The 24,164-nt window shown below is 34.5% G+C and overlaps 47 non-coding genes across 47 annotated transcripts; all 47 read left to right on the plus strand.

Annotated features, from left to right (window-relative positions):
- Window positions 1-406: 406 nt before the first annotated feature.
- Window positions 407-478, plus strand: Trnas-aga (transfer RNA serine (anticodon AGA)). The gene has a single exon. It is a non-coding gene; the product is annotated as a tRNA-Ser (tRNA).
- A 519-nt stretch (window positions 479-997) lies between these two features.
- Window positions 998-1,070, plus strand: Trnaa-agc (transfer RNA alanine (anticodon AGC)). Its single transcript has one exon. It is a non-coding gene; the product is annotated as a tRNA-Ala (tRNA).
- Window positions 1,071-1,298: 228 nt separating this feature from the next.
- Trnav-uac (transfer RNA valine (anticodon UAC)) lies at window positions 1,299-1,388 on the plus strand. Its single transcript is given in 2 exon segments — window positions 1,299-1,336; window positions 1,353-1,388. It is a non-coding gene; the product is annotated as a tRNA-Val (tRNA).
- Window positions 1,389-1,569: 181 nt separating this feature from the next.
- Window positions 1,570-1,641, plus strand: Trnat-agu (transfer RNA threonine (anticodon AGU)). The gene has a single exon. It is a non-coding gene; the product is annotated as a tRNA-Thr (tRNA).
- A 535-nt stretch (window positions 1,642-2,176) lies between these two features.
- On the plus strand, window positions 2,177-2,249 carry Trnaa-agc (transfer RNA alanine (anticodon AGC)). Its single transcript has one exon. It is a non-coding gene; the product is annotated as a tRNA-Ala (tRNA).
- A 223-nt stretch (window positions 2,250-2,472) lies between these two features.
- On the plus strand, window positions 2,473-2,562 carry Trnai-uau (transfer RNA isoleucine (anticodon UAU)). The gene is given in 2 exon segments: window positions 2,473-2,510; window positions 2,527-2,562. It is a non-coding gene; the product is annotated as a tRNA-Ile (tRNA).
- Window positions 2,563-2,743: 181 nt separating this feature from the next.
- Trnat-agu (transfer RNA threonine (anticodon AGU)) lies at window positions 2,744-2,815 on the plus strand. Its single transcript has one exon. It is a non-coding gene; the product is annotated as a tRNA-Thr (tRNA).
- Window positions 2,816-3,345: 530 nt separating this feature from the next.
- Trnaa-agc (transfer RNA alanine (anticodon AGC)) lies at window positions 3,346-3,418 on the plus strand. The gene has a single exon. It is a non-coding gene; the product is annotated as a tRNA-Ala (tRNA).
- Window positions 3,419-3,646: 228 nt separating this feature from the next.
- Window positions 3,647-3,736, plus strand: Trnai-uau (transfer RNA isoleucine (anticodon UAU)). The gene is given in 2 exon segments: window positions 3,647-3,684; window positions 3,701-3,736. It is a non-coding gene; the product is annotated as a tRNA-Ile (tRNA).
- A 181-nt stretch (window positions 3,737-3,917) lies between these two features.
- Window positions 3,918-3,989, plus strand: Trnat-ugu (transfer RNA threonine (anticodon UGU)). The gene has a single exon. It is a non-coding gene; the product is annotated as a tRNA-Thr (tRNA).
- A 926-nt stretch (window positions 3,990-4,915) lies between these two features.
- Window positions 4,916-5,005, plus strand: Trnai-uau (transfer RNA isoleucine (anticodon UAU)). The gene is given in 2 exon segments: window positions 4,916-4,953; window positions 4,970-5,005. It is a non-coding gene; the product is annotated as a tRNA-Ile (tRNA).
- Window positions 5,006-5,315: 310 nt separating this feature from the next.
- On the plus strand, window positions 5,316-5,405 carry Trnai-uau (transfer RNA isoleucine (anticodon UAU)). The gene is given in 2 exon segments: window positions 5,316-5,353; window positions 5,370-5,405. It is a non-coding gene; the product is annotated as a tRNA-Ile (tRNA).
- Window positions 5,406-6,589: 1,184 nt separating this feature from the next.
- Window positions 6,590-6,679, plus strand: Trnai-uau (transfer RNA isoleucine (anticodon UAU)). Its single transcript is given in 2 exon segments — window positions 6,590-6,627; window positions 6,644-6,679. It is a non-coding gene; the product is annotated as a tRNA-Ile (tRNA).
- Window positions 6,680-6,988: 309 nt separating this feature from the next.
- Trnai-uau (transfer RNA isoleucine (anticodon UAU)) lies at window positions 6,989-7,078 on the plus strand. Its single transcript is given in 2 exon segments — window positions 6,989-7,026; window positions 7,043-7,078. It is a non-coding gene; the product is annotated as a tRNA-Ile (tRNA).
- A 181-nt stretch (window positions 7,079-7,259) lies between these two features.
- On the plus strand, window positions 7,260-7,331 carry Trnat-agu (transfer RNA threonine (anticodon AGU)). Its single transcript has one exon. It is a non-coding gene; the product is annotated as a tRNA-Thr (tRNA).
- A 530-nt stretch (window positions 7,332-7,861) lies between these two features.
- Window positions 7,862-7,934, plus strand: Trnaa-agc (transfer RNA alanine (anticodon AGC)). The gene has a single exon. It is a non-coding gene; the product is annotated as a tRNA-Ala (tRNA).
- Window positions 7,935-8,162: 228 nt separating this feature from the next.
- On the plus strand, window positions 8,163-8,252 carry Trnai-uau (transfer RNA isoleucine (anticodon UAU)). The gene is given in 2 exon segments: window positions 8,163-8,200; window positions 8,217-8,252. It is a non-coding gene; the product is annotated as a tRNA-Ile (tRNA).
- Window positions 8,253-8,436: 184 nt separating this feature from the next.
- On the plus strand, window positions 8,437-8,508 carry Trnat-agu (transfer RNA threonine (anticodon AGU)). Its single transcript has one exon. It is a non-coding gene; the product is annotated as a tRNA-Thr (tRNA).
- A 530-nt stretch (window positions 8,509-9,038) lies between these two features.
- On the plus strand, window positions 9,039-9,111 carry Trnaa-agc (transfer RNA alanine (anticodon AGC)). The gene has a single exon. It is a non-coding gene; the product is annotated as a tRNA-Ala (tRNA).
- A 228-nt stretch (window positions 9,112-9,339) lies between these two features.
- Trnai-uau (transfer RNA isoleucine (anticodon UAU)) lies at window positions 9,340-9,429 on the plus strand. Its single transcript is given in 2 exon segments — window positions 9,340-9,377; window positions 9,394-9,429. It is a non-coding gene; the product is annotated as a tRNA-Ile (tRNA).
- Window positions 9,430-9,610: 181 nt separating this feature from the next.
- On the plus strand, window positions 9,611-9,682 carry Trnat-ugu (transfer RNA threonine (anticodon UGU)). Its single transcript has one exon. It is a non-coding gene; the product is annotated as a tRNA-Thr (tRNA).
- Window positions 9,683-10,608: 926 nt separating this feature from the next.
- On the plus strand, window positions 10,609-10,698 carry Trnai-uau (transfer RNA isoleucine (anticodon UAU)). Its single transcript is given in 2 exon segments — window positions 10,609-10,646; window positions 10,663-10,698. It is a non-coding gene; the product is annotated as a tRNA-Ile (tRNA).
- A 181-nt stretch (window positions 10,699-10,879) lies between these two features.
- On the plus strand, window positions 10,880-10,951 carry Trnat-ugu (transfer RNA threonine (anticodon UGU)). Its single transcript has one exon. It is a non-coding gene; the product is annotated as a tRNA-Thr (tRNA).
- An 831-nt stretch (window positions 10,952-11,782) lies between these two features.
- Window positions 11,783-11,872, plus strand: Trnai-uau (transfer RNA isoleucine (anticodon UAU)). The gene is given in 2 exon segments: window positions 11,783-11,820; window positions 11,837-11,872. It is a non-coding gene; the product is annotated as a tRNA-Ile (tRNA).
- A 181-nt stretch (window positions 11,873-12,053) lies between these two features.
- Window positions 12,054-12,125, plus strand: Trnat-agu (transfer RNA threonine (anticodon AGU)). Its single transcript has one exon. It is a non-coding gene; the product is annotated as a tRNA-Thr (tRNA).
- A 926-nt stretch (window positions 12,126-13,051) lies between these two features.
- Trnai-uau (transfer RNA isoleucine (anticodon UAU)) lies at window positions 13,052-13,141 on the plus strand. Its single transcript is given in 2 exon segments — window positions 13,052-13,089; window positions 13,106-13,141. It is a non-coding gene; the product is annotated as a tRNA-Ile (tRNA).
- A 310-nt stretch (window positions 13,142-13,451) lies between these two features.
- Window positions 13,452-13,541, plus strand: Trnai-uau (transfer RNA isoleucine (anticodon UAU)). Its single transcript is given in 2 exon segments — window positions 13,452-13,489; window positions 13,506-13,541. It is a non-coding gene; the product is annotated as a tRNA-Ile (tRNA).
- Window positions 13,542-14,720: 1,179 nt separating this feature from the next.
- Trnai-uau (transfer RNA isoleucine (anticodon UAU)) lies at window positions 14,721-14,810 on the plus strand. Its single transcript is given in 2 exon segments — window positions 14,721-14,758; window positions 14,775-14,810. It is a non-coding gene; the product is annotated as a tRNA-Ile (tRNA).
- Window positions 14,811-15,119: 309 nt separating this feature from the next.
- On the plus strand, window positions 15,120-15,209 carry Trnai-uau (transfer RNA isoleucine (anticodon UAU)). The gene is given in 2 exon segments: window positions 15,120-15,157; window positions 15,174-15,209. It is a non-coding gene; the product is annotated as a tRNA-Ile (tRNA).
- A 181-nt stretch (window positions 15,210-15,390) lies between these two features.
- Trnat-agu (transfer RNA threonine (anticodon AGU)) lies at window positions 15,391-15,462 on the plus strand. Its single transcript has one exon. It is a non-coding gene; the product is annotated as a tRNA-Thr (tRNA).
- Window positions 15,463-15,992: 530 nt separating this feature from the next.
- On the plus strand, window positions 15,993-16,065 carry Trnaa-agc (transfer RNA alanine (anticodon AGC)). The gene has a single exon. It is a non-coding gene; the product is annotated as a tRNA-Ala (tRNA).
- Window positions 16,066-16,293: 228 nt separating this feature from the next.
- Window positions 16,294-16,383, plus strand: Trnai-uau (transfer RNA isoleucine (anticodon UAU)). Its single transcript is given in 2 exon segments — window positions 16,294-16,331; window positions 16,348-16,383. It is a non-coding gene; the product is annotated as a tRNA-Ile (tRNA).
- A 181-nt stretch (window positions 16,384-16,564) lies between these two features.
- On the plus strand, window positions 16,565-16,636 carry Trnat-agu (transfer RNA threonine (anticodon AGU)). Its single transcript has one exon. It is a non-coding gene; the product is annotated as a tRNA-Thr (tRNA).
- A 529-nt stretch (window positions 16,637-17,165) lies between these two features.
- Trnaa-agc (transfer RNA alanine (anticodon AGC)) lies at window positions 17,166-17,238 on the plus strand. The gene has a single exon. It is a non-coding gene; the product is annotated as a tRNA-Ala (tRNA).
- Window positions 17,239-17,466: 228 nt separating this feature from the next.
- On the plus strand, window positions 17,467-17,556 carry Trnav-uac (transfer RNA valine (anticodon UAC)). Its single transcript is given in 2 exon segments — window positions 17,467-17,504; window positions 17,521-17,556. It is a non-coding gene; the product is annotated as a tRNA-Val (tRNA).
- Window positions 17,557-17,737: 181 nt separating this feature from the next.
- On the plus strand, window positions 17,738-17,809 carry Trnat-ugu (transfer RNA threonine (anticodon UGU)). Its single transcript has one exon. It is a non-coding gene; the product is annotated as a tRNA-Thr (tRNA).
- Window positions 17,810-18,734: 925 nt separating this feature from the next.
- Trnai-uau (transfer RNA isoleucine (anticodon UAU)) lies at window positions 18,735-18,824 on the plus strand. Its single transcript is given in 2 exon segments — window positions 18,735-18,772; window positions 18,789-18,824. It is a non-coding gene; the product is annotated as a tRNA-Ile (tRNA).
- A 181-nt stretch (window positions 18,825-19,005) lies between these two features.
- On the plus strand, window positions 19,006-19,077 carry Trnat-agu (transfer RNA threonine (anticodon AGU)). The gene has a single exon. It is a non-coding gene; the product is annotated as a tRNA-Thr (tRNA).
- Window positions 19,078-19,607: 530 nt separating this feature from the next.
- Trnaa-agc (transfer RNA alanine (anticodon AGC)) lies at window positions 19,608-19,680 on the plus strand. The gene has a single exon. It is a non-coding gene; the product is annotated as a tRNA-Ala (tRNA).
- A 228-nt stretch (window positions 19,681-19,908) lies between these two features.
- On the plus strand, window positions 19,909-19,998 carry Trnai-uau (transfer RNA isoleucine (anticodon UAU)). Its single transcript is given in 2 exon segments — window positions 19,909-19,946; window positions 19,963-19,998. It is a non-coding gene; the product is annotated as a tRNA-Ile (tRNA).
- A 181-nt stretch (window positions 19,999-20,179) lies between these two features.
- On the plus strand, window positions 20,180-20,251 carry Trnat-ugu (transfer RNA threonine (anticodon UGU)). The gene has a single exon. It is a non-coding gene; the product is annotated as a tRNA-Thr (tRNA).
- A 925-nt stretch (window positions 20,252-21,176) lies between these two features.
- Trnai-uau (transfer RNA isoleucine (anticodon UAU)) lies at window positions 21,177-21,266 on the plus strand. The gene is given in 2 exon segments: window positions 21,177-21,214; window positions 21,231-21,266. It is a non-coding gene; the product is annotated as a tRNA-Ile (tRNA).
- Window positions 21,267-21,576: 310 nt separating this feature from the next.
- Window positions 21,577-21,666, plus strand: Trnav-uac (transfer RNA valine (anticodon UAC)). Its single transcript is given in 2 exon segments — window positions 21,577-21,614; window positions 21,631-21,666. It is a non-coding gene; the product is annotated as a tRNA-Val (tRNA).
- A 181-nt stretch (window positions 21,667-21,847) lies between these two features.
- Window positions 21,848-21,919, plus strand: Trnat-agu (transfer RNA threonine (anticodon AGU)). The gene has a single exon. It is a non-coding gene; the product is annotated as a tRNA-Thr (tRNA).
- Window positions 21,920-22,749: 830 nt separating this feature from the next.
- Window positions 22,750-22,839, plus strand: Trnai-uau (transfer RNA isoleucine (anticodon UAU)). Its single transcript is given in 2 exon segments — window positions 22,750-22,787; window positions 22,804-22,839. It is a non-coding gene; the product is annotated as a tRNA-Ile (tRNA).
- A 178-nt stretch (window positions 22,840-23,017) lies between these two features.
- On the plus strand, window positions 23,018-23,092 carry Trnat-agu (transfer RNA threonine (anticodon AGU)). Its single transcript has one exon. It is a non-coding gene; the product is annotated as a tRNA-Thr (tRNA).
- Window positions 23,093-23,921: 829 nt separating this feature from the next.
- Window positions 23,922-24,011, plus strand: Trnai-uau (transfer RNA isoleucine (anticodon UAU)). Its single transcript is given in 2 exon segments — window positions 23,922-23,959; window positions 23,976-24,011. It is a non-coding gene; the product is annotated as a tRNA-Ile (tRNA).
- Window positions 24,012-24,164: the final 153 nt, after the last annotated feature.

A 24,164-nucleotide genomic window follows, 5' to 3' on the forward strand; every position in this document is an offset into this window, starting at 1 on the left:
TTTGGTTGTTTAATTAATTCATGTTTTAGTCGAAAAAGTTTTTGCTGCAATGAATTATTTCGTACTAGTTCCAAAACTTATATGTTTTTAAATTTTATCTAAAATTTGAAAGATAACAGAAATTTGTTGTGCAGCGCTACTGTGGCGCAATCGGTTAGCGCGCCGTGCTTATACAATAGTAGCGGAGAAATGCGGAGGTTGTGAGTTCGACCCTCACCTGGAGCAGAAATATTTTGGCAACTTCAAGGGGCCAATTATAGTTATTACTTGTAGTTTAAAATCGACCTGTTGCAAAACTTCACAATCTTCGGTTAGTTTCAGTTTGCATTTCATTGAAAATTGTTACAACTTTGCGAACGCTATGTTATCTTATGGAAAATGGTTTAGAAAGTCTTCTTTGCACGGCGGCGCCATGGCTTAGTGTTAAAGCGCCTGTCTAGAAAACAGGAGGTCCTGGGTTCGATCCCCAGTGGTGCCTTACGGAATTCCATTTTACCGAAAAAATAATTCGCAATAATGATGAAATATTTCGAGCAACTGCTATATTTCAATCATTGCTTTAAACACTACCAAAATCATTTTTGTTAAAGCAAACTAGTAATGTTTTACTAAACATAACAAATTTCGTTTTATTCAAGTAAAATTTGTAAACTTTAATTTGGTTGGCTGAAAACAAAAAACAAAATTTATGATTAATACATTTCTCAATGGAATCCTAGCACTAAAATAATGAATCATGTTGAACAAAGTTGTACAAAGCAGGTAATAATTCTCATTACTCATATTTGGTCAACTGTATAATGAATGCTATGAGATGAACTGGAGTTTTTTAAAACAGAAATAGGTTCAGCACGATTATAGTTGTTTCTTATTCTTTTTTTTAATATTCTGAAGTAGTTTATTCGGTAAACATCAGAATAAATTTATATCATCCCGGATAAAACATGACTGATTAAAGTATTTCTTGATGAACATGTATTAATGCATGGCTCTCATCGGGGATGTAGCTCAGATGGTAGAGCGCGCGCTTAGCATGTGCGAGGTACCGGGATCGATACCCGGCATCTCCAATCCTTTATATTTTGTGCAGTTTGATCATAGATGATTTGAAATATACAAGTTTTTGTTCTATCGATTATTTTTACATTAAATCCATAAATAATTTGGTTGTTTAATTAATTCATGTTTTAGTCGAACAAGTTTTTGCTGCAATGAAATATTTCGTACTAGTTCCAAAACTTATATGTTTTTAAATTTTTGTCTGAAATTTGAAAGATAACAGAAATTTGTTGTGCAGCGCTCCAGTGGCGCAATCGGTTAGCGCGCCGTACTTACACAATAGTAGCGGAGAAATGCGGAGGTTGAGAGTTCGAGCCTCACCTGGAGCGGAATGATTTTGGCAACTTCAAGGGGCCAATTATAGTTATTACTTGTAGTTTAAAATCGACCTGTTGCAAAACTTCTCAATCTTCGGTTAGTTTCAGTTTCCATTTCATTGAAAATTGTTACAACTTTGCGAACGCTATCTTATCTTATCGAAAATGGTTTAGAAAGTCTTCTTTGCACGGCGGCGCCATGGCTTAGTGGTAAAGCGCCTGTCTAGTAAACAGAAGATCCTGGGTTCGATCCCCAGTGGTGCCTTACGGAATTACATTTTACCGAAAAAATAATTCGCAATAATGATGAAATATTTCGAGCAACTGCTCTATTTCAATCATTGCTTTAAACGACAAGGTAAACACTACAAAAATCATTTTTGTTAAAGCAAACTAGTAATGTTTTACTAAACTTAACAACTTTCGATTTATTCAAGTAAAATTTGTAAACTTTAATTTGGTTGGCTGTAAACAAAAAACGTTTATCAGTTTATGATTAATACATTTCTCAATGGAATCCTCGCACTAATACAATGAATCATGTTGAACAAAGTTGTACAAAGCAGGTAATAATTCTCATTACTCATATTTAGTCAACTGTATAATGAATGCTATGAGATGAACTGGAGATTTTTAAAACAGAAATAGGTTCAGCACGATTATAGTTGTTTCTTATTCTTTTTTTTATATTCTGAAGTAGTTTATTCGGTAAACATCAGAATAAATTTATATCATCCCTGATAAAACATGACTGATTAAAGTATTTCTTGATGAACATGTATTAATGCATAGCTCTCATCGGGGATGTAGCTCAGATGGTAGAGCGCGCGCTTAGCATGTGCGAGGTACCGGGATCGATACCCGGCATCTCCAATCCTTTATATTTTGTGCAGTTTGATCATAGATGATTTGAAATATACAAGTTTTTGTTCTATCGATTATTTTTACATTAAATCCATAAATAATTTGGTTGTTTAATTAATTCATGTTTTAGTCAGTTTTTGCTGCAATGAAATATTTCGTACTAGTTCCAAAACTTATATGTTTTTAAATTTTTGTCTAAAATTTGAAAGATAACAGAAATTTGTTGTGCAGCGCTCCAGTGGCGCAATCGGTTAGCGCGCCGTACTTATACAATAGTAGCGGAGAAATGCGGAGGTTGTGAGTTCGAGCCACACCTGGAGCAGAAATATTTTGGCAACTTCAAGGGGCCAATTTTAGTTATTACTTGTAGTTTAAAATCGACCTGTTGCAAAACTTCTCAGTCTTCGGTTAGTTTCAGTTTGCATTTCATTGAAAATTGTTACAACTTTGCGAACGCTATCTTTTCTTATCGAAAATGGTTTAGAAAGTCTTCTTTGCACGGCGGCGCCATGGCTTAGTGGTAAAGCGCCTGTCTAGTAAACAGGAGATCCTGGGTTCGATCCCCAGTGGTGCCTTACGGAATTACATTTTACCGAAAAAATAATTCGCAATAATGATGAAATATTTCGAGCAACTGCTCTATTTCAATCATTGCTTTAAACGACAAGGTAAACACTACAAAAATCATTTTTGTTAAAGTAAACTAGTAATGTTTTACTAAACTTAACAACTTTCGATTTATTCAAGTAAAATTTGTAAACTTTAATTTGGTTGGCTGTAAACAAAAAACAAAGTTTATGATTAATACATTTCTCAATGGAATCCTAGCACTAATACAATGAATCATGTTGAACAAAGTTGTACAAAGCAGGTAATAATTCTCATTACTCATATTTAGTCAACTGTATAATGAATGCTATGAGATGAACTGGAGATTTTTAAAACAGAAATAGGTTCAGCACGATTATAGTTGTTTCTTATTCTTTTTTTTATATTCTGAAGTAGTTTATTCGGTAAACATCAGAATAAATTTATATCATCCCTGATAAAACATGACTGATTAAAGTATTTCTTGATGAACATGTATTAATGCATAGCTCTCATCGGGGATGTAGCTCAGATGGTAGAGCGCGCGCTTAGCATGTGCGAGGTACCGGGATCGATACCCGGCATCTCCAATCCTTTATATTTTGTGCAGTTTGATCATAGATGATTTGAAATATACAAGTTTTTGTTCTATCGATTATTTTTACATTAAATCCATAAATAATTTGGTTGTTTAATTAATTCATGTTTTAGTCGAAAAAGTTTTTGCTGCAATGAAATATTTCGTACTAGTTCCAAAACTTATATGTTTTTAAATTTTTGTCTAAAATTTGAAAGATAACAGAAATTTGTTGTGCAGCGCTCCAGTGGCGCAATCGGTTAGCGCGCCGTACTTATACAATAGTAGCGGAGAAATGCGGAGGTTGTGAGTTCGAGCCTCACCTGTAGCAGAAATATTTTGGCAACTTCAAGGGGCCAATTTTAGTTATTACTTGTAGTTTAAAATCGACCTGTTGCAAAACTTCTCAGTCTTCGGTTAGTTTCAGTTTGCATTTCATTGAAAATTGTTACAACTTTGCGAACGCTATCTTATTTTATCGAAAATGGTTTAGAAAGTCTTCTTTGCACGGCGGCGCCATGGCTTAGTGGTAAAGCGCCTGTCTTGTAAACAGGAGATCCTGGGTTCGATCCCCAGTGGTGCCTTACGTAATTACATTTTACCGAAAAAATAATTCGCAATAATGATGAAATATTTCGAGCAACTGCTCTATTTCAATCATTGCTTTAAACGACAAGGTAAACTCTACAAAAATCATTTTTGTTAAAGCAAACTAATAATGTTTTACTAAACATAACAACTTTCGTTTTATTCAAGTAAAATTTGTAAACTTTAATTTGGTTGGCTGTAAACAAAAAAAAAATTACGATTAATACATTTCTCAATGGAATCCTAGCACTAATACAATGAATCATGTTGAACAAAGTTGTACAAAACAGGTAATAATTCTCATTACTCATATTTAGTCAACTGTATAATGAATGCTATGAGATGAACTGGAGATTTTTAAAACAGAAATAGGTTCAGCACGATTATAGTTGTTTCTTATTCTTTTTTTTATATTCTGAAGTAGTTTATTCGGTAAACATCAAAATAAATTTATATCATCCCAGATAAAACATGATGATTAAAGTATTTCTTGATGAACATGTATTAATGCATAGCTCTCATCGGGGATTTAGCTCAGATGGTAGAGCGCGCGCTGAGCATGTGCGAGGTACCGGGATCGATACCCGGCATCTCCAATCCTTTATATTTTGTGCAGTTTGAACATAGATGATTTGAAATGTAGAGCGCGCGCTTAGCATGTGCGAGAAACCGGGATCGATACCCGGCATCTCCAATCCTTTATATTTTGTGCAGTTTGATCATAGATGATTTGAAATATACAAATTTTTGTTCTATCGATTATTTTTACATTAAATCCATAAATAATTTGGTTGTTTAATTAATTCATGTTTTAGTCGAACAAGTTTTTGCTGCAATGAAATATTTCGTACCAGTTCCAAAACTTATATGTTTTTAAATTTTTGTCTAAAATTTGAAAGATAACAGAAATTTGTTGTGCAGCGCTCCAGTGGCGCAATCGGTTAGCGCGCCGTACTTATACAATAGTAGCGGAGAAATGCGGAGGTTGTGAGTTCGAGCCTCACCTGGAGCAGAATGATTTTGGCAACTTCTAAGGGGCCAATTATAGTTATTACTTGTAGTTTAAAATCGACCTGTTGCAAAACTTTTCAATCTTCGGTTAGTTTCAGTTTGCATTTCATTGAAAATTGTTACAACTTTGCGAACGCTATCTTATCTTATCGAAAATGGTTTAGAAAGTCTTCTTTGCACGGCGGCGCCATGGCTTAGTGGTAAAGCGCCTGTCTTTTTGCTGCAATGAAATATTTCGTACTATTTCCAAAACTTATATATTTTTAAATTTTATCTAAAATTTGAAAGATAACAGAAATTTGTTGTGCAGCGCTCCAGTGGCGCAATCGGTTAGCGCGCCGTACTTATACAATAGTAGCGGAGAAATGCGGAGGTTGTGAGTTCGAGCCTCACCTGGAGCAGAAATATTTTGGCAACTTCAAGGGGCCAATTATAGTTATTACTTGTAGTTTAAAATCGACCTGTTGCAAAACTTCTCAATCTTCGGTTAGTTTCAGTTTGCATTTCATTGAAAATTGTTACAACTTTGCGAACGCTATCTTATCTTATCTTATCGAAAATGGTTTGGAAAGTCTTCTTTGCGCGGCGGCGCCATGGCTTAGTGCTAAAGCGCCTGTCTTGTAAAGAGGAGATCCTGGGTTCGATCCCCAGTGGTGCCTTACGTAATTACATTTTACCGAAAAAAATAATTCGCAATAATGATGAAATATTTCGAGCAACTGCTCTATTTCAATCATTGCTTTAAACGACAAGGTAAACACTACAAAAATCATTTTTGTTAAAGCAATCTAGTAATGTTTTACTAAACATAACAACTTTCGTTTTATTCAAGTAAAATTTGTAAACTTTAATTTGGTTGGTTGTAAACACAAATAAAAATTATGATTAATACATTTCTCAATGGAATCGTAGCACTAATACAATGAATCATGTTGAACAAAGTTGTACAAAGCAGGTAATAATTCTCATTACTTATATTTAGTCAACTGTATAATGAATGCTGTGAGATGAACTGAAGATTTTTAAAACAGAAATAGGTTCAGCACGATTATAGTTGTTTCTTATTCTTTTTTTTATATTCTGAAGTAGTTTATTCGGTAAACATCAAAATAAATTTATATCATCCCAGATAAAACATGATGATTAAAGTATTTCTTGATGAACATGTATTAATGCATAGCTCTCATCGGGGATTTAGCTCAGATGGTAGAGCGCGCGCTGAGCATGTGCGAGGTATCGGGATCGATACCCGGCATCTCCAATCCTTTATATTTTGTGCAGTTTGATCATAGATGATTTGAAATGTAGAGCGCGCGCTTAGCATGTGCGAGGACCGGGATCGATACCCGGCATCTCCAATCCTTTATATTTTGTGCAGTTTGATCATAGATGATTTGAAATATACAAGTTTTTGTTCTATCGATTATTTTTACATTAAATCCATAAATAATTTGGTTGTTTAATTAATTCATGTTTTAGTCGAACAAGTTTTTGCTGCAATGAAATATTTCGTACTAGTTCCAAAACTTATATGTTTTTAAATTTTATCTAAAATTTGAAAGACAACAGAAATTTGTTGTGCAGCGCTCCAGTGGCGCAATCGGTTAGCGCGCCGTACTTATACAATAGTAGCGGAGAAATGCGGAGGTTGTGAGTTCGAGCCTCACCTGGAGCAGAAATATTTTGGCAACTTCAAGGGGCCAATTATAGTTATTACTTGTAGTTTAAAATCGACCTGTTGCAAAACTTCTCAATCTTCGGTTAGTTTCAGTTTGCATTTCATTGAAAATTGTTACAACTTTGCGAACGCTATCTTATCTTATCGAAAATGGTTTAGAAAGTCTTCTTTGCACGGCGGCGCCATGGCTTAGTGGTAAAGCGCCTGTCTTTTTGCTGCAATGAAATATTTCGTACTAGTTCCAAAACTTATATATTTTTAAATTTTATCTAAAATTTGAAAGATAACAGAAATTTGTTGTGCAGCGCTCCAGTGGCGCAATCGGTTAGCGCGCCGTACTTATACAATAGTAGCGGAGAAATGCGGAGGTTGTGAGTTCGAGCCTCACCTGGAGCAGAAGTATTTTGGCAACTTCAAGGGGCCATTTATAGTTATTACTTGTAGTTTAAAATCGACCTGTTGCAAAACTTCTCAATCTTCGGTTAGTTTCAGTTTGCATTTCATTGAAAATTGTTACAACTTTGCGAACGCTATCTTATCTTATCGAAAATGGTTTAGAAAGTCTTCTTTGCACGGCGGCGCCATGGCTTAGTCGCAAAGCGCCTGTCTAGTAAACAGGAGATCGTGGGTTCGATCCCCAGTGGTGCCTTACGGAATTACATTTTACCGAAAAAATAATTCGCAATAATGATGAAATATTTCGAGCAACTGCTCTATTTCAATCATTGCTTTAAACGACAAGGTAAACACTACAAAAATCATTTTTGTTAAAGCAAACTAGTAATGTTTTGCTAAACATAACAACTTTCGATTTATTCAAGTAAAATTTGTAAACTTTAATTTGGTTGGCTGTAAACAAAAAACAAAGTTTATGATTAATACATTTCTCAATGGAATCCTAGCACTAATACAATGAATCATGTTCGACAAAGTTGTACAAAGCAGGTAATAATTCTCATTACTCATATTTAGTCAACTGTATAATGAATGCTATGAGATGAACTGGAGATTTTTAAAACAGAAATAGGTTCAGCACGATTATAGTTGTTTCTTATTCTTTTTTTTATATTCTGAAGTAGTTTATTCGGTAAACATAAGAATAAATTTATATCATCCAGGATAAAACATGACTGATTAAAGTATTTCTTGATGAACATGTATTAATGCATAGCTCTCATCGGGGATGTAGCTCAGATGGTAGAGCGCGCGCTTAGCATGTGCGAGGTACCGGGATCGATACCCGGCATCTCCAATCCTTTATATTTTGTGCAGTTTGATCATAGATGATTTGAAATATACAAGTTTTTGTTCTATCGATTATTTTTACATTAAATCCATAAATAATTTGGTTGTTTAATTAATTCATGTTTTAGTCGAAAAAGGTTTTGCTGCAATGAAATATTTCGTACTAGTTCCAAAACTTATATGTTTTTCAATTTTTGTCTAAAATTTGAAAGATAACAGAAATTTGTTGTGCAGCGCTCCAGTGGCGCAATCGGTTAGCGCGCCGTACTTATACAATAGTAGCGGAGAAATGCGGAGGTTGTGAGTTCGAGCCTCACCTGGAGCAGAAATATTTTGGCAACTTCAAGGGGCCAATTATAGTTATTACTTGTAGTTTAAAATCGACCTGTTGCAAAACTTCTCAATCTTCGGTTAGTTTCAGTTTGCATTTCATTCAAAAAAATTGTTACAACTTTGCGAACGCTATCTTATCTTATCGAAAATGGTTTAGAAAGTCTTCTTTGCACGGCGGCGCCATGGCTTAGTCGTAAAGCGCCTGTCTAGTAAACAGGACATCCTGGGTTCGATCCCCAGTGGTGCCTTACGGAATTACATTTTACCGAAAAAATAATTCGCAATAATGATGAAATATTTCGAGCAACTGCTCTATTTCAATCATTGCTTTAAACGACAAGGTAAACACTACAAAAATCATTTTTGTTAAAGCAAACTAGTAATGTTTTACTAAACATAACAACTTTCGATTTATTCAAGTAAAATTTGTAAACTTTAATTTGGTTGGCTGTAAACAAAAAACAAAGTTGATGATTAATACATTTCTCAATGGAATCCTAGCACTAATACAATGAATCATGTTGAACAAAGTTGTACAAAGCAGGTAATAATTCTCATTACTCATATTTAGTCAACTGTATAATGAATGCTATGAGATGAACTGGAGATTTTTAAAACAGAAATAGGTTCAGCACGATTATAGTTGTTTCTTATTCTTTTTTTTATATTCTGAAGTAGTTTATTCGGTAAACATCAGAATAAATTTATATCATCCCGGATAAAACATGACTGATTAAAGTATTTCTTGATGAACAAGTATTAATGCATAGCTCTCATTGGGGATGTAGCTCAGATGGTAGAGCGCGCGCTTAGCATGTGCGAGGTACCGGGATCGATACCCGGCATCTCCAATCCTTTATATTTTGTGCAGTTTGATCATAGATGATTTGAAATATACAAGTTTTTGTTCTATCGATTATTTTTACATTAAATCCATAAATAATTTGGTTGTTTAATTAATTCATGTTTTAGTCGAAAAAGGTTTTGCTGCAATGAAATATTTCGTACTAGTTCCAAAACTTATATGTTTTTCAATTTTTGTCTAAAATTTGAAAGATAACAGAAATTTGTTGTGCAGCGCTCCAGTGGCGCAATCGGTTAGCGCGCCGTACTTATACAATAGTAGCGGAGAAATGCGGAGGTTGTGAGTTCGAGCCTCACCTGGAGCAGAAATATTTTGGCAACTTCAAGGGGCCAATTTTAGTTATTACTTGTAGTTTAAAATCGACCTGTTGCAAAACTTCTCAGTCTTCGGTTAATTTCAGTTTGCAATTCATTGAAAATTGTTTCAACTTTGCGATCGCTATCTTATCTTATCGAAAATGGTTTGGAAAGTCTTCTTTGCGCGGCGGCGCCATGGCTTAGTGGTAAAGCGCCTGTCTTGTAAACAGGAGATCCTGGGTTCGATCCCCAGTGGTGCCTTACGTAATTACATTTTACCGAAAAAATAATTCGCAATAATGATGAAATATTTCGAGCAACTGCTCTATTTCAATCATTGCTTTAAACGACAAGGTAAACACTACAAAAATCATTTTTGTTAAAGCAATCTTGTAATGTTTTACTAAACATAACAACTTTCGTTTTATTCAAGTAAAATTTGTAAACTTTAATTTGGTTGGCTGTAAACAAAAATAAAAATTATGATTAATACATTTCTCAATGGAATCCTAGCACTAATACAATGAATCATGTTGAACAAAGTTGTACAAAGCAGGTAATAATTCTCATTACTCATATTTAGTCAACTGTATAATGAATGCTGTGAGATGAACTGAAGATTTTTAAAACAGAAATAGGTTCAGCACGATTATAGTTGTTTCTTATTCTTTTTTTTATATTCTGAAGTAGTTTATTCGGTAAACATCAAAATAAATTTATATCATCCCAGATAAAACATGATGATTAAAGTATTTCTTGATGATAATGTATTAATGCATAGCTCTCATCGGGGATTTAGCTCAGATGGTAGAGGGCGCGCTGAGCACGTGCGAGGTACCGGGATCGATACCCGGCATCTCCAATCCTTTATATTTTGTGCAGTTTGATCATAGATGATTTGAAATGTAGAGCGCGCGCTTAGCATGTGCGAGGTACCGGGATCGATACTCGGCATCTCCAATCCTTTATATTTTGTGCAGTTTGATCATAGATGATTTGAAATATACAAGTTTTTGTTCTATCGATTATTTTTACATTAAATCCATAAATAATTTGGTTGTTTAATTAATTCATGTTTTAGTCGAACAAGTTTTTGCTGCAATGAAATATTTCGTACTAGTTCCAAAACTTATATGTTTTTAAATTTTATCTAAACTTTGAAAGATAACAGAAATTTGTTGTGCAGCGCTCCAGTGGCGCAATCGGTTAGCGCGCCGTACTTATACAATAGTAGCGGAGAAATGCGGAGGTTGTGAGTTCGAGCCTCACCTGGAGCAGAAATATTTTGGCAACTTCAAGGGGCCAATTATAGTTATTACTTGTAGTTTAAAATCGACCTGTTGCAAAACTTCTCAATCTTCGGTTAGTTTCAGTTTGCATTTCATTGAAAATTGTTACAACTTTGCGAACGCTATCTTATCTTATCGAAAATGGTTTAGTAAGTCTTCTTTGCACGGCGGCGCCATGGCTTAGTGGTAAAGCGCCTGTCTTGTAAACAGGAGATCCTGGGTTCGATCCCCAGTGGTGCCTTACGGAATTACATTTTACCGAAAAAATAATTCGCAATAATGATGAAATATTTCGAGCAACTGCTCTATTTCAATCATTGCTTTAAACGACAAGGTAAACACTACAAAAATCATTTTTGTTAAAGCAAACTAGTAATGTTTTACTAAACATAACAACTTTCGATTTATTCAAGTAAACTTTGTAAACTTTAATTTGGTTGGCTGTAAACAAAAAACAAAGTTTATGATTAATACATTTCTCAATGGAATCCTAGCACTAATACAATGAATCATGTTGAACAAAGTTGTACAAAGCAGGTAATAATTCTCATTACTCATATTTAGTCAACTGTATAATGAATGCTATGAGATGAACTGGAGATTTTTAAAACAGAAATAGGTTCAGCACGATTAAAGTTGTTTCTTATTCTTTTTTTTATATTCTGAAGTAGTTTATTCGGTAAACATCAGAATAAATTTATATCATCCCGGATAAAACATGACTGATTAAAGTATTTCTTGATGAACATGTATTAATGCATAGCTCTCATCGGGTATGTAGCTCAGATGGTAGAGCGCGCGCTTAGCATGTGCGAGGTACCGGGATCGATACCCGGCATCTCCAATCCTTTATATTTTGTGCAGTTTGATCATAGATGATTTGAAATATACAAGTTTTTGTTCTATCGATTATTTTTACATTAAATCCATAAATAATTTGGTTGTTTAATTAATTCATGTTTTAGTCGAACAAGTTTTTGCTGCAATGAAATATTTCGTACTAGTTCCAAAACTTATATGTTTTTCAATTTTTGTCTAAAATTTGAAAGATAACAGAAATTTGTTGTGCAGCGCTCCAGTGGCGCAATCGGTTAGCGCGCCGTACTTATACAATAGTAGCGGAGAAATGCGGAGGTTGTGAGTTCGAGCCTCACCTGGAGCGGAATGATTTTGGCAACTTCAAGGGGCCAATTATAGTTATTACTTGTAGTTTAAAATCGACCTGTTGCAAAACTTCTCAATCTTCGGTTAGTTTCAGTTTGCATTTCATTGAAAATTGTTACAACTTTGCGAACGATATCTTATCTTATCGAAAATGGTTTAGAAAGTCTTCTTTGCACGGCGGCGCCATGGCTTAGTGGTAAAGCGCCTGTCTAGTAAACAGGAGATCCTGGGTTCGATCCCCAGTGGTGCCTTACGGAATTACATTTTACCGAAAAAATAATTCGCAATAATGATGAAATATTTCGAGCAACTGCTCTATTTCAATCATTGCTTTAAACGACAAGGTAAACTCTACAAAAATCATTTTTGTTAAAGCAAACTAATAATGTTTTACTAAACATAACAACTTTCGTTTTATTCAAGTAAAATTTGTAAACTTTAATTTGGTTGGCTGTAAACAAAAAAAAAATTACGATTAATACATTTCTCAATGGAATCCTAGCACTAATACAATGAATCATGTTGAACAAAGTTGTACAAAACAGGTAATAATTCTCATTACTCATATTTAGTCAACTGTATAATGAATGCTATGAGATGAACTGGAGATTTTTAAAACAGAAATAGGTTCAGCACGATTATAGTTGTTTCTTATTCTTTTTTTTATATTCTGAAGTAGTTTATTCGGTAAACATCAAAATAAATTTATATCATCCCAGATAAAACATGATGATTAAAGTATTTCTTGATGAACATGTATTAATGCATAGCTCTCATCGGGGATTTAGCTCAGATGGTAGAGCGCGCGCTGAGCATGTGCGAGGTACCGGGATCGATACCCGGCATCTCCAATCCTTTATATTTTGTGCAGTTTGAACATAGATGATTTGAAATGTAGAGCGCGCGCTTAGCATGTGCGAGAAACCGGGATCGATACCCGGCATCTCCAATCCTTTATATTTTGTGCAGTTTGATCATAGATGATTTGAAATATACAAATTTTTGTTCTATCGATTATTTTTACATTAAATCCATAAATAATTTGGTTGTTTAATTAATTCATGTTTTAGTCGAACAAGTTTTTGCTGCAATGAAATATTTCGTACCAGTTCCAAAACTTATATGTTTTTAAATTTTTGTCTAAAATTTGAAAGATAACAGAAATTTGTTGTGCAGCGCTCCAGTGGCGCAATCGGTTAGCGCGCCGTACTTATACAATAGTAGCGGAGAAATGCGGAGGTTGTGAGTTCGAGCCTCACCTGGAGCAGAATGATTTTGGCAACTTCTAAGGGGCCAATTATAGTTATTACTTGTAGTTTAAAATCGACCTGTTGCAAAACTTCTCAATCTTCGGTTAGTTTCAGTTTGCATTTCATTGAAAATTGTTACAACTTTGCGAACGCTATCTTATCTTATCGAAAATGGTTTAGAAAGTCTTCTTTGCACGGCGGCGCCATGGCTTAGTGGTAAAGCGCCTGTCTTTTTGCTGCAATGAAATATTTCGTACTATTTCCAAAACTTATATATTTTTAAATTTTATCTAAAATTTGAAAGATAACAGAAATTTGTTGTGCAGCGCTCCAGTGGCGCAATCGGTTAGCGCGCCGTACTTATACAATAGTAGCGGAGAAATGCGGAGGTTGTGAGTTCGAGCCTCACCTGGAGCAGAAATATTTTGGCAACTTCAAGGGGCCAATTATAGTTATTACTTGTAGTTTAAAATCGACCTGTTGCAAAACTTCTCAATCTTCGGTTAGTTTCAGTTTGCATTTCATTGAAAATTGTTACAACTTTGCGAACGCTATCTTATCTTATCGAAAATGGTTTGGAAAGTCTTCTTTGCGCGGCGGCGCCATGGCTTAGTGCTAAAGCGCCTGTCTTGTAAAGAGGAGATCCTGGGTTCGATCCCCAGTGGTGCCTTACGTAATTACATTTTACCGAAAAAAATAATTCGCAATAATGATGAAATATTTCGAGCAACTGCTCTATTTCAATCATTGCTTTAAACGACAAGGTAAACACTACAAAAATCATTTTTGTTAAAGCAATCTAGTAATGTTTTACTAAACATAACAACTTTCGTTTTATTCAAGTAAAATTTGTAAACTTTAATTTGGTTGGTTGTAAACACAAATAAAAATTATGATTAATACATTTCTCAATGGAATCGTAGCACTAATACAATGAATCATGTTGAACAAAGTTGTACAAAGCAGGTAATAATTCTCATTACTTATATTTAGTCAACTGTATAATGAATGCTGTGAGATGAACTGAAGATTTTTAAAACAGAAATAGGTTCAGCACGATTATAGTTGTTTCTTATTCTTTTTTTTATATTCTGAAGTAGTTTATTCGGTAAACATCAAAATAAATTTATATCATCCCAGATAAAACATGATGATTAAAGTATTTCTTGATGAACATGTATTAATGCATAGCTCTCATCGGGGATTTAGCTCAGATGGTAGAGCGCGCGCTGAGCATGTGCGAGGTATCGGGATCGATACCCGGCATCTCCAATCCTTTATATTTTGTGCAGTTTGATCATAGATGATTTGAAATGTAGAGCGCGCGCTTAGCATGTGCGAGGACCGGGATCGATACCCGGCATCTCCAATCCTTTATATTTTGTGCAGTTTGATCATAGATGATTTGAAATATACAAGTTTTTGTTCTATCGATTATTTTTACATTAAATCCATAAATAATTTGGTTGTTTAATTAATTCTTGTTTTAGTCGAACAAGTTTTTGCTGCAATGAAATATTTCGTACTAGTTCCAAAACTTATATGTTTTTAAATTTTATCTAAAATTTGAAAGACAACAGAAATTTGTTGTGCAGCGCTCCAGTGGCGCAATCGGTTAGCGCGCCGTACTTATACAATAGTAGCGGAGAAATGCGGAGGTTGTGAGTTCGAGCCTCACCTGGAGCAGAAATATTTTGGCAACTTCAAGGGGCCAATTATAGTTATTACTTGTAGTTTAAAATCGACCTGTTGCAAAACTTCTCAATCTTCGGTTAGTTTCAGTTTGCATTTCATTGAAAATTGTTACAACTTTGCGAACGCTATCTTATCTTATCGAAAATGGTTTAGAAAGTCTTCTTTGCACGGCGGCGCCATGGCTTAGTGGTAAAGCGCCTGTCTTTTTGCTGCAATGAAATATTTCGTACTAGTTCCAAAACTTATATATTTTTAAATTTTATCTAAAATTTGAAAGATAACAGAAATTTGTTGTGCAGCGCTCCAGTGGCGCAATCGGTTAGCGCGCCGTACTTATACAATAGTAGCGGAGAAATGCGGAGGTTGTGAGTTCGAGCCTCACCTGGAGCAGAAGTATTTTGGCAACTTCAAGGGGCCATTTATAGTTATTACTTGTAGTTTAAAATCGACCTGTTGCAAAACTTCTCAATCTTCGGTTAGTTTCAGTTTGCATTTCATTGAAAATTGTTACAACTTTGCGAACGCTATCTTATCTTATCGAAAATGGTTTAGAAAGTCTTCTTTGCACGGCGGCGCCATGGCTTAGTCGCAAAGCGCCTGTCTAGTAAACAGGAGATCCTGGGTTCGATCCCCAGTGGTGCCTTACGGAATTACATTTTACCGAAAAAATAATTCGCAATAATGATGAAATATTTCGAGCAACTGCTCTATTTCAATCATTGCTTTAAACGACAAGGTAAACACTACAAAAATCATTTTTGTTAAAGCAAACTAGTAATGTTTTGCTAAACATAACAACTTTCGATTTATTCAAGTAAAATTTGTAAACTTTAATTTGGTTGGCTGTAAACAAAAAACAAAGTTTATGATTAATACATTTCTCAATGGAATCCTAGCACTAATACAATGAATCATGTTCGACAAAGTTGTACAAAGCAGGTAATAATTCTCATTACTCATATTTAGTCAACTGTATAATGAATGCTATGAGATGAACTGGAGATTTTTAAAACAGAAATAGGTTCAGCACGATTATAGTTGTTTCTTATTCTTTTTTTTATATTCTGAAGTAGTTTATTCGGTAAACATCAGAATAAATTTATATCATCCAGGATAAAACATGACTGATTAAAGTATTTCTTGATGAACATGTATTAATGCATAGCTCTCATCGGGGATGTAGCTCAGATGGTAGAGCGCGCGCTTAGCATGTGCGAGGTACCGGGATCGATACCCGGCATCTCCAATCCTTTATATTTTGTGCAGTTTGATCATAGATGATTTGAAATATACAAGTTTTTGTTCTATCGATTATTTTTACATTAAATCCATAAATAATTTGGTTGTTTAATTAATTCATGTTTTAGTCGAACAAGTTTTTGCTGCAATGAAATATTTCGTACTAGTTCCAAAACTGATATGTTTTTAAATTTTTGTCTAAAATTTGAAAGATAACAGAAATTTGTTGTGCAGTGCTCCAGTGGCGCAATCGGTTAGCGCGCCGTACTTATACAATATTAGCGGAGAAATGCGGAGGTTGTGAGTTCGAGCCTCACCTGGAGCAGAATGATTTTGGCAAATTCAAGGGGCCAATTATAGTTATTACTTGTAGTTTAAAATCGACCTGTTGCAAAACTTCTCAATCTTCGGTTAGTTTCAGTTTGCATTTCATTGAAAATTGTTACAACTTTGCGAACGCTATCTTATCTTATCGAAAATGGTTTAGAAAGTCTTCTTTGCACGGCGGCGCCATGGCTTAGTGGTAAAGCGCCTGTCTAGTAAACAGGAGATCGTGGGTTCGATCCCCAGTGGTGCCTTACGGAATTACATTTTACCGAAAAAATAATTCGCAATAATGATGAAATATTTCGAGCAACTGCTCTATATCAATCATTGCTTTAAACGACAAGGTAAACACTACAAAAATCATTTTTGTTAAAGCAAACTAGTAATGTTTTACTAAACATAACAACTTTCGATTTATTCAAGTAAAATTTGTAAACTTTAATTTGGTTGGCTGTAAACAAAAAACAAAGTTTATGATTAATACATTTCTCAATGGAGCCTAGCACTAATACAATGAATCATGTTGAACAAAGTTGTACAAAGCAGGTAATAATTCTCATTACTCATATTTAGTCAACTGTATAATGAATGCTATGAGATGAACTGGAGATTTTTAAAACAGAAATAGGTTCAGCACGATTATAGTTGTTTCTTATTCTTTTTTTTATATTCTGAAGTAGTTTATTCGGTAAACATCAGAATAAATTTATATCATCCCGGATAAAACATGACTGATTAAAGTATTTCTTGATGAACATGTATTAATGCATACCTCTCATCGGGGATGTAGCTCAGATGGTAGAGCGCGCGCTTAGCATGTGCGAGGTACCGGGATCGATACCCGGCATCTCCAATCCTTTATATTTTGTGCAGTTTGATCATAGATGATTTGAAATATACAAGTTTTTGTTCTATCGATTATTTTTACATTAAATCCATAAATAATTTGGTTGTTTAATTAATTCATGTTTTAGTCGAAAAAGTTTTTGCTGCAATGAAATATTTCGTACTAGTTCCAAAACTTATATGTTTTTAAATTTTTGTCTAAAATTTGAAAGATAACAGAAATTTGTTGTGCAGCGCTCCAGTGGCGCAATCGGTTAGCGCGCCGTATTTACACACTAGTAGCGGAGAAATGCGGAGGTTGAGAGTTCGAGCCTCACCTGGAGCAGAATGATTTTGGCAAATTCAAGGGGCCAATTATAGTTATTACTTGTAGTTTAAAATCGACCTGTTGCAAAACTTCTCAATCTTCGGTTAATTTCAGTTTGCATTTCATTGAAAATTGTTACTACTTTGCGAACGCTATCTTATCTTATCGAAAATGGTTTAGAAAGTCTTCTTTGCATGGCGGCGCCATGGCTTAGTGGTAAAGCGCCTGTCTTGTAAACAGGAGATCCTGGGTTCGATCCCCAGTGGTGCCTTACGTAATTACATTTTACCAAAAAAATAATTCGCAATAATGATGAAATATTTCGAGCAACTGCTCTATTTCAATCATTGCTTTAAACGACAAGGTAAACACTACAAAAATCATTTTTGTTAAAGCAATCTAGTAATGTTTTGCTAAACATAACAACTTTCGTTTTATTCAAGTAAAATTTGTAAACTTTAATTTGGTTGGCTGTAAACACAAATAAAAATTATGATTAATACATTTCTCAATGGAATCGTAGCACTAATACAATGAATCATGTTGAACAAAGTTGTACAAAGCAGGTAATAATTCTCATTACTCATATTTAGTCAACTGTATAATGAATGCTATGAGATGAACTGAAGATTTTTAAAACAGAAATAGGTTCAGCACGATTATAGTTGTTTCTTATTCTTTTTTTATATTCTGAAGTAGTTTATTCGGTAAACATCAAAATAAATTTTTATCATCCCAGATAAAACATGATGATTAAAGTATTTCTTGATGAACATGTATTAATGCATAGCTCTCATCGGGGATTTCGCTCAGATGGTAGAGCGCGCGCTGAGCATGTGCGAGGTACCGGGATCGATTCCCGGCATCTCCAATCCTTTATATTTTGTGCAGTTTGATCATAGATGATTTGAAATGTAGAGCGTGCGCTTAGCATGTGCGAGGTACCGGGATCGATACCCGGCATCTCCAATCCTTTATATTTTGTGCAGTTTGATCATAGATGATTTGAAATATACAAGTTTTTGTTCTATCGATTATTTTTACATTAAATCCATAAATAATTTGGTTGTTTAATTAATTCATGTTTTAGTCGAACAAGTTTTTGCTGCAATGAAATATTTCGTACTAGTTCCAAAACTTATATGTTTTTAAATTTTATCTAAAATTTGAAAGATAACACAAATTTGTTGTGCAGCGCTCCAGTGGCGCAATCGGTTAGCGCGCCGTACTTATACAATAGTAGCGGAGAAATGCGGAGGTTGTGAGTTCGAGCCTCACCTGGAGCAGAAATATTTTGGCAACTTCAAGGGGCCAATTATAGTTATTACTTGTAGTTTAAAATCGACCTGTTGCAAAACTTCTCAATCTTCGGTTAGTTTCAGTTTGCATTTCATTGAAAATTGTTACAACTTTGCGAACGCTACCTTATCTTATCGAAAATGGTTTAGAAAGTCTTCTTTGCACGGCGGCGCCATGGCTTAGTGGTAAAGCGCCTGTCTAGTAAACAGGAGATCCTGGGTTCGATCCCCAGTGGTGCCTTACGGAATTACATTTTACCGAAAAAATAATTCGCAATAATGATGAAATATTTCGAGCAACTGCTCTATTTCAATCATTGCTTTAAACGACAAGTTAAACACTACAAAAATCATTTTTGTTAAAGCAAACTAGTAATGTTTTACTAAACATAACAACTTTCGATTTGTTCAAGTAAAATTTGTAAACTTTAATTTGGTTGGCTGTAAACAAAAAACAAAGTTGATGATTAATACATTTCTCAATGGAATCCTAGCACTAATACAATGAATCATGTTGAACAAAGTTGTACAAAGCAGGTAATAATTCTCATTACTCATATTTAGTCAACTGTATAATGAATGCCATGAGATGAACTGGAGATTTTTAAAACAGAAATAGGTTCAGCACGATTATAGTTGATTCTTATTCTTTTTTTTATATTCTGAAGTAGTTTATTCGGTAAAAATCAGAATAAATTTATATCATCCCTGATAAAACATGACTGATTAAAGTATTTCTTGATGAACATGTATTAATGCATAGCTCTCATCGGGGATGTAGCTCAGATGGTAGAGCGCGCGCTTAGCATGTGCGAGGTACCGGGATCGATACCCGGCATCTCCAATCCTTTATATTTTGTGCAGTTTGATCATAGATGATTTGAAATATACCAGTTTTTGTTCTATCTATTATTTTTACATTAAATCCATAAATAATTTGGTTGTTTAATTAATTCATGTTTTAGTCGAAAAAGTTATTGCTGCAATGAAATATTTCGTACTAGTTCCAAAACTTATATGTTTTTAAATTTTTGTCTAAAATTTGAAAGATAACAGAAATTTGTTGTGCAGCGCTCCAGTGGCGCAATCGGTTAGCGCGCCGTACTTATACAATAGTAGCGGAGAAATGCGGAGGTTGTGAGTTCGAGCCTCACCTGGAGCAGAAATATTTTGGCAACTTCAAGGGGCCAATTTTCGTTATTACTTGTAGTTTAAAATCGACCTGTTGCAAAACTTCTGAGTCTTCGGTTAGTTTCAGTTTGCATTTCATTGAAAATTGTTTCAACTTTGCGATCGCTATCTTATCTTATCGAAAATGGTTTGGAAAGTCTTCTTTGCGCGGCGGTGCCATGGCTTAGTGGTAAAGCGCCTGTCTTGTAAACAGGAGATCCTGGGTTCGATCCCCAGTGGTGCCTTACGTAATTACATTTTACCGAAAAAATAATTCGCAATAATGATGAAATATTTCGAGCAACTGCTCTATTTCAATCATTGCTTTAAACGACAAGGTAAACACTACAAAAATCATTTTTGTTAAAGCAATCTAATAATGTTTTACTAAACATAACAACTTTCGTTTTATTCAAGTAAAATTTGTAAACTTTAATTTGGTTGGCTGTAAACACAAATAAAAATTATGATTAATACATTTCTCAATGGAATCGTAGCACTAATACAATGAATCATGTTGAACAAAGTTGTACAAAGCAGGTAATAATTCTCATTACTAATATTTAGTCAACTGTATAATGAATGCTATGAGATGAACTGAAGATTTTTAAAACAGAAATAGGTTCAGCACGATTATAGATGTTTCCTATTCTTTTTTTATATTCTGAAGTAGTTTATTCGGTAAACATCAAAATAAATTTATATCATCCCAGATAAAACATGATGATTAAAGTATTTCTTGATGAACATGTATTAATGCATAGCTCTCATCGGGGATTTAGCTCAGATGGTAGAACGCGCGCTGAGCATGTGCGAGGTACCGGGATCGATACCCGGCATCTCCAATCCTTTATATTTTGTGCAGTTTGATCATAGATGATTTGAAATGTAGAGCGCGCGCTTAGCATGTGCGAGGTACCGGGATCGATACCCGGCATCTCCAATCCTTTATATTTTGTGCAGTTTGATCATAGATGATTTGAAATATACAAGTTTTTGTTCTATCGATTATTTTTACATTAAATCCATAAATAATTTGGTTGTTTAATTAATTCATGTTTTAGTCGAACAAGTTTTTGCTGCAATGAAATATTTCGTACTAGTTCCAAAACTTATATGTTTTTAAATTTTATCTAAAATTTGAAAGATAACACAAATTTGTTGTGCAGCGCTCCAGTGGCGCAATCGGTTAGCGCGCCGTACTTATACAATAGTAGCGGAGAAATGCGGAGGTTGTGAGTTCGAGCCTCACCTGGAGCAGAAATATTTTGGCAATTTCAAGGGGCCAATTATAGTTATTACTTGTAGTTTAAAATCGACCTGTTGCAAAACTTCTCAATCTTCGGTTAGTTTCAGTTTGCATTTCATTGAAAATTGTTACAACTTTGCGAACGCTATCTTATCTTATCGAAAATGGTTTAGAAAGTCTTCTTTGCACGGCGGCGCCATGGCTTAGTGGTAAAGCGCCTGTCTTTTTGCTGCTATGAAATATTTCGTACTAGTTCCAAAACTTACATGTTTTTAAATTTTTGTCTAAAATTTGAAAGATAACAGAAATTTGTTGTGCAGCGCTCCAGTGGCGCAATCGGTTAGCGCGCCGTACTTACACAATAGTAGCGGAGAAATGCGGAGGTTGAGAGTTCGAGCCTCACCTGGAGCAGAATGATTTTGGCAACTTCAAGGGGCCAATTATAGTTATTACTTGTAGTTTAAAATCGACCTGTTGCAAAACTTCTCAATCTTCGGTTAGTTTCAGTTTGCATTTCATTGAAAATTGTTACAACTTTGCGAACGCTATCTTATCTTATCGAAAATGGTTTAGAAAGTCTTCTTTGCACGGCGGCGCCATGGCTTAGTGGTAAAGCGCCTGTCTAGTAAACAGGAGATCCTGGGTTCGATCCCCAGTGGTGCCTTACGGAATTACATTTTACCGAAAAAATAATTCGCAATAATGATGAAATATTTCGAGCAACTGCTCTATTTCAATCATTGCTTTAAACGACAAGGTAAACACTACAAAAATCATTTTTGTTAAAGCAAACTAGTAATGTTTTACTAAACATAACAACTTTCGTTTTATTCAAGTAAAATTTGTAAACTTTAATTTGGTTGGCTGTAAACAAAAAACAAAATTTATGATTAGTACATTTCTCAATGGAATCCTAGCACTAATACAATGAATCATGTTGAACAAAGTTGTACAAAGCAGGTAATAATTCTCATTACTCATATTTAGTCAACTGTATAATGAATTCTATGAGATGAACTGGAGATTTTTAAAACAGAAATAGCATCAGCACGATTATAGTTGTTTCTTATTCTTTTTTTTATATTCTGAAGTAGTTTATTCGGTAAACATCAGAATAAATTTATATCATCCCGGATAAAACATGACTGATTAAAGTATTTCTTGATGAACATGTATTAATGCATAGCTCTCATCGGGGATGTAGCTCAGATGGTAGTGCGCGCGCTTAGCATGTGCGAGGTACCGGGATCGATACCCGGCATCTCCAATCCTTAATATTTTGTGCAGTTTGATCATAGATGATTTGAAATATACAAGTTTTTGTTCTATCGATTATTTTTACATTAAATCCATAAATAATTTGGTTGTTTAATAAATTCATGTTTTAGTCTAACAAGTTTTTGCTGCAATGAATTATTTCGTACTAGTTCCAAAACTTATATGTTTTTAAATTTTATCTAAAATTTGAAATATAACAGAAATTTGTTGTGCAGCGCTCCAGAGGCGCAATCGGTTAGCGCGCCGTACTTATACAATAGTAGCGGAGAAATGCGGAGGTTGTGAGTTCGAGCCTCACCTGGAGCTGAAATATTTTAGCAACTTCAAGGGGCCAATTATAGTTATTACTTGTAGTTTAAAATCGACCTGTTGCAAAACTTCTCAATCTTCGGTTAGTTTCAGTTTGCATTTCATTGAAAATTGTTACAACTTTGCGAACGATATCTTATCTTATCGAAAATGGTTTAGAAAGTCTTCTTTGCACGGCGGCCACATGGCTTAGTGGTAAAGCGCCTGTCTAGTAAACAGGAGATCCTGGGATTGATCCCCAGTGGTGCCTTACGGAATTACATTTTACCGAAAAAATAATTCGCAATAATGATGAAATATTTCGAGCAACTGCTCTATTTCAATCATTGTTTAAACGACAAGGTAAACACTACAAAAATCATTTTTGTTAAAGCAAACTAGTAATGTTTTACTAAACATAATAACTTTCGTTTTATTCAAGTAAAATTTGTAAACTTTAAGTTGGTTGGCTGAAAAAAAAAAACAAAGTTTATGATTAATACATTTCTCAATGGAATCCTAGCACTAATACAATGAATCATGTTGAACAAAGTTGTAAAAAGCAGGTAATAATTCTCATTACTCATATTTAGTCAACTGTATAATGAATGCTATGAGATGAACTGGAGATTTTCAAAACAGAAATAGGTTCAGCACGATTATAGTTGTTTCTTATTCTTTTTTTTATATTCTGAAGTATTTAATTCGGTAAACATCAGAATAAATATATATAAAACCGGATAAAACATGACTGATTAAAGTATTTCTTGATGAACATGTATTAATGCATAGCTCTCATCGGGGATGTAGCTCAGATGGTAGAGCGACCGCTTAGCATGTGCGAGGTACCGGGATCGATACCCGGCATCTCCAAACCTTTATATTTTGTGCAGTTTGATCATAGATTATTTGAAATATACAAGTTTTTGTTCTATCGATTATTTTTACATTAAATCCATAAATAATTTGGTTGTTTAATTAATTCATGTTTTAGTCGAACAAGTTTTTGCTGCAATGAATTGTTTCGTACTAGTTCCAAAACTTATATGTTTTTAAATTTTATCTAAAATTTGAAAGACAACAGAAATTTATTGTGCTGTGCTCCCGTGGCGCAATCGGTTAGCGCGCCGTACTTATACAATAGTAGCGGAGAAATGCGGAGGTTGTGAGTTCGAGCCTCACCTGGAGCAGAAATATTTTGGCAACTTCAAGGGGCCAATTATAGTTCTTACTTGTAGTTTAAAATCGACCTGTTGCAAAACTTCTCAATCATCGGTTAGTTTCAGTTTGCATTTCATTGAAAATTGTTACAACTTTGCGAACGCTATCTTATCTTACCGAAA

Source organism: Ascidiella aspersa, chromosome 9, assembly GCF_963924565.1.
Source record: "Ascidiella aspersa chromosome 9, kaAscAspe10.2, whole genome shotgun sequence".
In the NCBI taxonomy this organism is placed as follows: Eukaryota; Metazoa; Chordata; class Ascidiacea; order Phlebobranchia; family Ascidiidae; genus Ascidiella; species Ascidiella aspersa.